This window comes from Echinops telfairi, unplaced genomic scaffold (genome assembly GCF_000313985.2).
Source record: "Echinops telfairi isolate 266 unplaced genomic scaffold, ASM31398v2 ScPeMD7_12;HRSCAF=54, whole genome shotgun sequence".
Classification (NCBI taxonomy): Eukaryota; Metazoa; Chordata; class Mammalia; order Afrosoricida; family Tenrecidae; genus Echinops; species Echinops telfairi.
The window spans coordinates 6,721,369-6,729,985 of NW_022103909.1; the positions used below are offsets into that span (position 1 = coordinate 6,721,369).

Below are 8,617 nucleotides of genomic sequence, written 5' to 3' on the forward strand. Positions count from 1 at the left end.
ATGAGGAGCTGATACCAGGGGCTTAAGTGGAGAGCAAATGTTTTGAGAATGATGAGGGCAATGAATGTACAAATATGCTTGACACAATTGATGTATGTATGGACTGTGATAAGAGTTGTATGAGCCCCTAATAAAACGATTTAAAAAAAAAAAAAGAAAATCACTGAACACCCAGTCTGGCAGTGTGACTGCCTAGGGGTGCTATAAGTCAGAATTAGCCCCCAACAACCGGGATGGCATTTGCAACATAGCTGCATTTCTTGGACTTTATTGCTGAAAGACACACATTTAAAAAAAATGTTTTTAATTGCTTAACTCGTCAGTGAATACTCCAAAATAAGGCATCCTTGCTTCTCCTGCTTTCCCACCCCTCCCTCACAGAAACAAAGGATTTCTTCCTCTTCTAAAGTTGTTCTTCTCTCCTTTCCCTTGTTAGATTTTTCATTTAACGTTTGAAAACCTCACATCCGTTCGTGCAGGGATGAAGGCGTTTTTTGGTGTCATAATACCGTCTGAGAAAGCTGCCGATGTACACCCTGAGTCTCATTCAAATGAAGATGATGATGACCTCAGGTTTCTATAAATATTTTCTGTTATTTCCCCAAAGGCCTTTCCCATAAATACTTGCTCTGCAGTGTTCCTGGAGTGGGTTTTCCGTAGCTCAGCTGGGGCACGTCAGACACATCTGTGTGATTGACTGGTTTCCTTTATACCTGCAGCAGCTGGTGCACTGGCCATGGGGGATGAATTCAGAAGGCTTAGGCATCTTTTTTTAAATAATAACATTGTTGCTAGCTACCATCCTGTGTGACAGAGAACTGCTCCCTAGGGCTTGCTATACTGATGGCCACAGATCCCCCAGGTATTTCTCCATGGAATTCGATGGGCAGATGTAAACTGCTGTTACTGGAAGGTCCCACTTGGGCCACCAGGGCTCCTTCTTTGAAGGATACTATGTTTGATGGTTGCTTTCTGTGCTAACCTGCCTCCTGTAGCTCTATTCAGAGTACCAAACCAAACTCATGCCATCCACTCGATGCTGACTCATAGGAGCCCTATAGGGCAGAGTAGAACCACCCCTGTGACTTTTCTGAGACTGTAACACTTTACCAGAGTAGAGAGCCCGGTCTTTCTCCCTGAGGAGCAGCTGGTGGTTTCGAACTGCTGGCCTTACTATGAGCAGCCTAGTGCGTAACCACTAAGTTACCAAGGCTCCATCCATGTATCCTGATTATCTCCCCTTTGCCCAATAAGGAAATTATCAGAGATTTAAGGGGCCACACTTAAATCTAGCCCGAGATAGCGGCAGTATTGTCAGAGTCTGCCTAACGCAGAAGCTCGTGTTTAGAGTAGGCATTTCAGTTCAGCCTAATTTAAAATGCTTTCAGACTTCCTGCAGATTAGTCTGTGTGGAGTTAGCCAGTGGAGTGGCTGTGTGATCGCGTCTAGGAGTCAGCAGCACTCAAAGCATGGCTGACCCACTCACTAGAGAGCAGGTTGCAGAATTCAAGGAAGTTTTTTCATTAGTCGACAAGGATGGTGATGGAACTATAACAAAGGAATTGGGAACCCTAATGAGGTCTCTTGGGCAGAATCCCACAGAAGCAGACTTGCAAGACATGATTTATGAAGTAGATGCTGATGGTGCTGATGGTACCCGTGCAATTGACTTCCCGGAATTTCTGCCATAGTGAGGAAGGAATTGTGGCAGTGGCTCTATGAGCACAGCAGAACCTTGTCACGTGATAACAAACCTTGGAGGGAAGTTAACAAAAGAGGTTAATGGAGTTATCAGGGAAGCAGATGTTGATGGCGATGATCAAGTAAACTAGGAAGAGTTTGTACAAATGATGACATTGCAAAGCGAAGACATTGTCCAGAGTGTGTTAAAATTGATCAAGTAGCATGTTGCACGTGGCTTACTCTGGTATAACTAAGCCCGTCTGCATAGCTAAACTTAGATGGAGTTGGTGAAAGATGGGAACATCCGGTTTATGCCTTTTTAAAAGGTATTTTCTTTAGCAACTGTCAGTAGGTTGTTCAAGTGTGGAGTTGTATCTCTCCGTAGTGGACTATAGGGTGTCAACAATATGTACATCAAGTTGCACTATTGCAAAATGAGCGTAGTACCCAGGTAACTGCTGGCCTTGTACCAGAAATGTTTCCTTTAATTGTTACTTGCTTTTTAAGTTTTGTTTAGCCCCTTAAAGAAAGTCTTCTTATGGCATAATTTTCCCCCAATCCACTCTAAGTTGTGTATTTGTTTTCCAATTAAAAAATTACAATTTACCACACACATCGGAAAAAAGAAGAAGGAGGAGGAGGCCTCCTCCACTAGAACTCTTTTTTCCATATAAGACCCAGAGGGCTGCATCTTGTGGACTAATATCTGGCATGAGACTCCGAACAAAGCCAGTGTAAGAGGAGTGCATGCTTGGGAAACCAGAGTGTGTTAGGCCAGGCTGACTAGAGAGACAAATCCATCGACACTCATATATGAGTAAGAGAGAGCTTCGTATCAGGAAGTAATTACATATCGAGCCAACATCCCAGCCCAGTCCAGATCAAGTCCAGAAGTCCGATACGAGTCCATGAATCTCTCTTCAGACTGACACAGCCACCAGCAATGATGCCAAATGCAGGAAGATCACAAGCCGGTGGGTGAAAAGTCTTGTGGATTAAATGGTGATGGAGGCATCACAGGGCTCTGGAAAGGCTCTGGTGGGTCTCCGAATGGCTCGCCAGCAGGAAGGTGAAGGCAGAGAAGGAGGGGGAGGCTCCCAGGACCCCCCCTTATGAAGAAGTCACATCCACTGGCGGCACCATCAGGCTGTGAACTGATTGACAGGCTAGATTCCACCCCTTCACTCGATTTGTCGTGTGAAGTTGACGTGAGATTACATAAACACCACACAGAGACAAAGGAACACCGATGGCCCAGTAATTTGGTGCTAGATGAGATATGAAAATGCAGTCTCTTACCTCCTCTCTGTAGTGGTTCTAGGTATCCATCTCTCTAGAGCTAATGATTATCCTGATGATAAATGGAGGTTCCCTTCTGTCTTCTAGGTGGAGGCTGCTCCAAGGATTCAATCAAATCAAGGACAGAAATAAGCAAAGAAGGCAGAGAAGTTAAACCCGGATGACTCAGCCTCTACACTATTGACTTTGGGGGCTGGGCAATTGCTTGCCGTGAGGGGTTGTGTTGGCTGTTATGGGATGTGTAGCTGCACTCCAGATCTTTTCTATTCGCTAGATTCAATAGAACCTACTCCTCTTCAGTTGTAATAGCAAGAAACTGTCCAAACCCAAACCAAACTGTTCGTCTGAGTTGACTAGAGAAACAAATCCAGAGCCACTCATATGTGTGTAAGAGAAAGCTTTCTCTCAAAGAGCAAGTATATATTGAGAAACGTCCCAGCCCAATTCAGATCAAGTCCATAAGTACAGTATTAGCCTATATGTCCGATACTAGTCTATAAAGTCCTCTTCAGACTCATGCAGCACATGCAATGATGCTGAATGCAGGAAGATCACAGGCCGGTGGGTGGGAAGTCTTGTGGATCCGATGCTGGGAAAGCATCTCAGCGCTGGCTGCCATCAGCATAGCTCCATGTGGCTTGTCAACAGGAATGTGAAGCAGAGTAAGAGTGTGTCCCGTCTCCAGGGAGGAAGAGAGGAAGTCCCAGAATCCTCATGAGCAGGCCAGGCCCACAAGGAGGGATTACCAGGCTGTGATCTGATTGACAGGCTAGACTCCACCCCTTCATTCTTCTATCAAGGGGACATGAAATTGTGTAACCACCACACAAACTGACTGCCATCATGTCAATTTTGACTCAGAGTGATCTTACAGGATAGAGTAGAACTGCTCCTTATGGCTCCCAAGATTTTAAGTCTTAATAGGGGTAACAGCCTCATCTTTTTCCTTCAGAGTGATTGGTAGTTTTAAACCACCAACCTTTTGCCTAGCAGTCTATTGCTTAACCCACAGGGCTACCAGATCTCTTTACATTGCCAAATATCCTCTAGGAGCATAATCCCCTACTCCAACACCTCACCTCCTACCCACACCATCGACCCTCTTTAGGATCCTAGACTCTGTGGCCTCAGGGGAGTGGCTGGCCTCGGCCACTCCAGGCACATTCACAGTTGACCCTACAGCTGTATCAAAGGGCTGCTGATTTTCCAAGCACACAAGGCCCATCACTTGGAGCATTTTAACTTGAACTGCACAGGGACCACTTGCAAATCATGTAATCTAGTGGAAAACAAATTCCAATCAACTGAAGAGCTAGAGAAGATGCAAAATTCTTCAGGGACACTCAAGGAAATTTTGCAAGGTCATAATGTTCTGAAATTTGGACAACACTGAGTTTGAAGACAAAGGAATCTGCAGAGGGCACCCTTTTACAAGAACGCCATTCGGTAGGAGCAAATAAAGGTGGAAAGTGTTGCTTTTGTGCTCTATGAAAACATGAACCATTCTCTGCTTCAGTGTAAAAACAGTGGGAGGGGAGACTTAATAAACCACCTTGTTGACGTTGACGATGTTACAATTTATGGACACGTACATAGCAGCAGCAAGCACTCGGGTGACTAACTAGATCCTTTTTACATTCTGTAATTCCAGAGAGATTCGAAAAGGTCACATCTCCAGAACTGCTATAATTATCTTTTTCTCACAGCTTGAACTCTTCTTAATGTCAGTGCTAAAGGCTCCATCCTGGTGATGACTTTCCCCTTGCCCAACAGGCCAACACCTCATGCCACAGGACAGGAAACTCTGCTCTTTGGCTAATAGCTTACGCGTGTTTACATAGTGTGTTAGGCCAGGTTGAACAGAGAAACAAAGGCAGTGACACTCATCTATGAGGGGGTACCCTCACCCCCCCAAAAAACAAAAATGTATTTCAAAGCTATGGATTTAACTCATTTTACAAAACAACCGTATCACCCGAAAAGTACTCACCATTACACTTAATAGAAGATTAGTCAAATTTGTGATTCCATTCTTGGAAACATTTTTCAAATTCATCTGTTTGGATGACTGACAGCACCTCTTCGTTGTTTTCTTGGCCTCTTCTAAATCACCAGGCCACTCTGCATTTGCAGAAACAAAAAGAAGCAAGGTCAGGTGAGTCAGGTGCATGGGGCAAGAGAGGCATGCTGGGTTTTGTAAAACCTGGCGCACTGAGATGGCTGCATAAGAAGGCGCATTGTCGTGGTGGCAAAACCAGTCCCCCGTCTGCCACAAATCAGGCCTTTTATGTCACACACTGTTAAGCAATCTTTTTAGACCCTCTAACTAGAAAACTTGATGAACAGACCTGGTAGAATGAACTCCAAATGCACTACCTCCCTCACATCAAAAATACAAATGAGTATAGGTTTTTTAGGGCTAACTGCTCATATTATATGTGGAAGAAAGAGCTTTACAACAGGTAATAATGGCATATCAAGAGAACATCCCAACCCAATCCAGTGTAGCCCATAAGTCCCTCTTCAGACTAACACAGCCACATGCAATGATGCAGAATGCAGGAAGATCACAGGCTGGTGGGTGCAAAGTCTTGCGGATCCAATAGCAGTGGACACGTCTTTCCACAGCAGTGGAAAGTGAAGGCAGAGAGGCGGGGGGGGGGGGGGGGCGACTTCCAGAGAGCCAGTTATCCTGCACCTCCGAAGGAGGTCATCAAACTGCAAAATAATGGACACAAGTATGGATCTTTCCAGACCTGTTATTAAGATAAAAGATGCTTTTACCATTGTGAATATGATCTTGCAGGAACAGGTGCTGATGAGGTAAAGAAAGGCGAGCACTGAGGGCCCTAAGCTGACAGGTAGGAGAAGGGACTGAAGGGGGAACTGTGGCTACTGATCCTCACAACCAACTGGGACTGGCGGCTCATTGGGAAACCAGGTAAAGCAGCTACTCGATGGAAGCAGGGGGAGAGTAAAGAGAGACAACACTTCATGTAGTAAGTAGAAAAGACACGCCTTTTGGTCTGACGGAGACTGGTGGAATCCTTGAGCCTATGGCTCTTCTTTCAGGCCTGGAGCTGAACTCCCCGCCATGGTTCAGCTTTCGGTCGAACAATAGACAGGCCTAGAAAAGTGAACGTACACCCGGGAGGTATGTGCTCCTTAGAGCAATCAACCACAGAAAATCAAAAGGGCAGCATTTGCTCAGCAATAAAGTTCAGAAGGCAGGGAGGGATAGAAAAGAAAGACAAATGGAGGCAGTCAGCACAGGGAGGGGTGAGGAGAGTGCTGTCAGTGTGGGACCTGCAAGTGTCTATAAATCATTTCATGGAAAACGCAGGGTTTTTGTTTTCTGTCTTCCTTCCTTTCGTTCCTTGCCTTTGTTGAGTGGTAAACATGGCATCGAGGCAGCATCTGACCTTCTCTGACTTGAGGAGGAGGAGGGAAAAGCAAACGTCACACTAGCCCATGGCTGATTCTGATGAGGTCAGGCAGAGCCCCACCTTCCAGCTTTCTTTGCCAATTCTTCCCACCTCCTCCACCTTTTTCTCTGCTGGGTTTGGCAATCCACTGCAATGGCCACACGGAACTCAGGACAATGCTCACGGCTGTGGCTCTATTAGGGAGATTAACAGACCAAACTTTAGGGTCAGCGAAGCTTAGGATGTCATTGTTCAGTCAGAATCACCTCTTCTCAGCTGTCCCTGTCAACAAAGTTTATGGTTCTCAGCCTTCTCTGCAGGGGAGTGAAATGACGTACTTATCTATTTCTGGCTCTTGTAGCCATGCGTCTGTAAATCCCACCAAATGGGTGGGGGACTATACAAGAGGGTGTGTGAAACACAAATGGAGGGGCTTGGTCAGTTCTGCCATTCCTCTGGGTAGAAGGGCACCCTAGCAGTGAGAGGACAGCGACCTGTGACCTCCAGGAGAGAAGAGCCATCAACGGAGCAGATGTGAGATCCCTGTCTGAAGCAGCAGAGGCCGCAGAAGCTGCAGCACCTAGACCATGAGCCAGGGCAGCGGAGCAGCGCCAAGAATGTCAGGCAGAGCGGGCGGCTTTCTGGCTCAGGGAACAAGGCAGAGGCAAAGGGACCATGTGGCTGGGAAGCTGACAATCAGAGAGAGAGAGAGAGAGAGGTAGTTGCTGGCTGAGAAGAGGCACTGCTGTGGACAAAAGGCTGTATCCTTTTTGATTCTGACCATGGTAACATGTTAACTTCCCTAAGACACTCCTATAATCATGACTATGGTCTGTGAGTCCTATGAAGCCATTGCAATAGATTATCCAACTCAGCAGAGAAGTGTGGAGCGAGGACTGTTTAGTGTCAGAACAGGATAAAGGAAGTTGGTCAATGGAGGCATGTCTGACCTCGGCTTTCTGGCAAAAAGCCTTGAAAATGGAACTCCCCTCCCTACTGCAGTCAGAGGAAATCAGCAGTCATCCCCATGCCATTTTATCAGCCTCTCGGCCACAAGACCCTTTGGCCTCTGCCCGGTTGGGGCAGTGCTATAAATCTTTAGGGCTGTTGATAAATGCCCAGAGGGAATGCCACTACCACATTCTTCGGTCTGAAGGCATTCAGCTGTGTGAGTCAGCAAACGCAGCTCCCCAAATAAATGCCCCAGAGGTGCCCCACTCTGCAGCAAGTCACCTGCCCAAAAGCGCTCAGCTTTCTCGCTCCTGGGGCCAGGAGGCCCCCCCCGCATGCTGCCTGTGTGGCTGCCTCTGCTGCCAGCCCTTCTCTGGTGTCCCTGCTCTGTCTCCTAGAGGAGGGGGTTCAGCGTGCAGGCACCGGGCCTTCCCCAGGCATGCCCACTCCTGGCGATTCTTGCTTGGAGACAATGTCACTCCTTTTCCTGCTTCTCAGATGCCTCGTCGTCAACCTGAGGAGAGGGCAAAACTGACTGATCCCTACGTTAAAATTCCACACATCCTAGTCGCACGGTCCCACCTCACATGGGTGTCGGATGCCGTCTTTCCAATGCTGGCAGGCTATCCAATCCGCATTGTGGGCCGCAAACATCTCACATTTGCCTAGTTCTGCCCAGACATTTGGTAGAAATGACCAAAACCGGCTGGAAGAGCCTTATCAATTTATTCATTGCCCTGCACAAGTGTCTATCAAAAACAGTTCAGTTTGGTTTTCATACAAAACCTTTCCTCACTCATAGCTCATTGGCTTACACGATTACAATAACGCGTGCAACTAGAAAGACCAGTCTGTGAGCGAGCATAAAGTTGTCTTGGTAAACCTCAGCTGCAGGAGCGGCTGGCACACGGGACCTTGAGCTACAAGCCCCGCTCTGCCCTTGCTGCTGCCGAACGCAGGAGAGTCAGCTCCACAGCAACTCGGGCTTCCCGGCCGTAATCTCTCTGCGAGTAGATCACTAGGTCCTGCTTCTGTGAAGTTGCTGGGTGGGTTTGAACTATCAACCAGCTAGGAAGCCGCCGAGTGCCTAACTGTTTCACCACTAGAGCTTCTTCGAAGCTGCTGAAAATACAGAAAGCCCCGCGTGTCTGCTGCAAGTCACAGAAACCCTGACGTGAACTGGTTTTTAAAAAGGTAAGCAGGCCGATCAAGTTGCGTAACAAGCTGTTTCTGGATAAGGCAGGCTTCGAGTTGGTTGA

The 8,617-nt window shown here is 47.1% G+C and overlaps 1 pseudogene; it reads left to right on the top strand.

Annotated features, from left to right (window-relative positions):
- The first annotated feature begins 1,469 nt into the window (after positions 1 to 1,469).
- Positions 1,470 to 1,904, top strand: LOC115868555 (annotated as a pseudogene).
- The last annotated feature ends 6,713 nt before the right edge of the window (positions 1,905 to 8,617 follow it).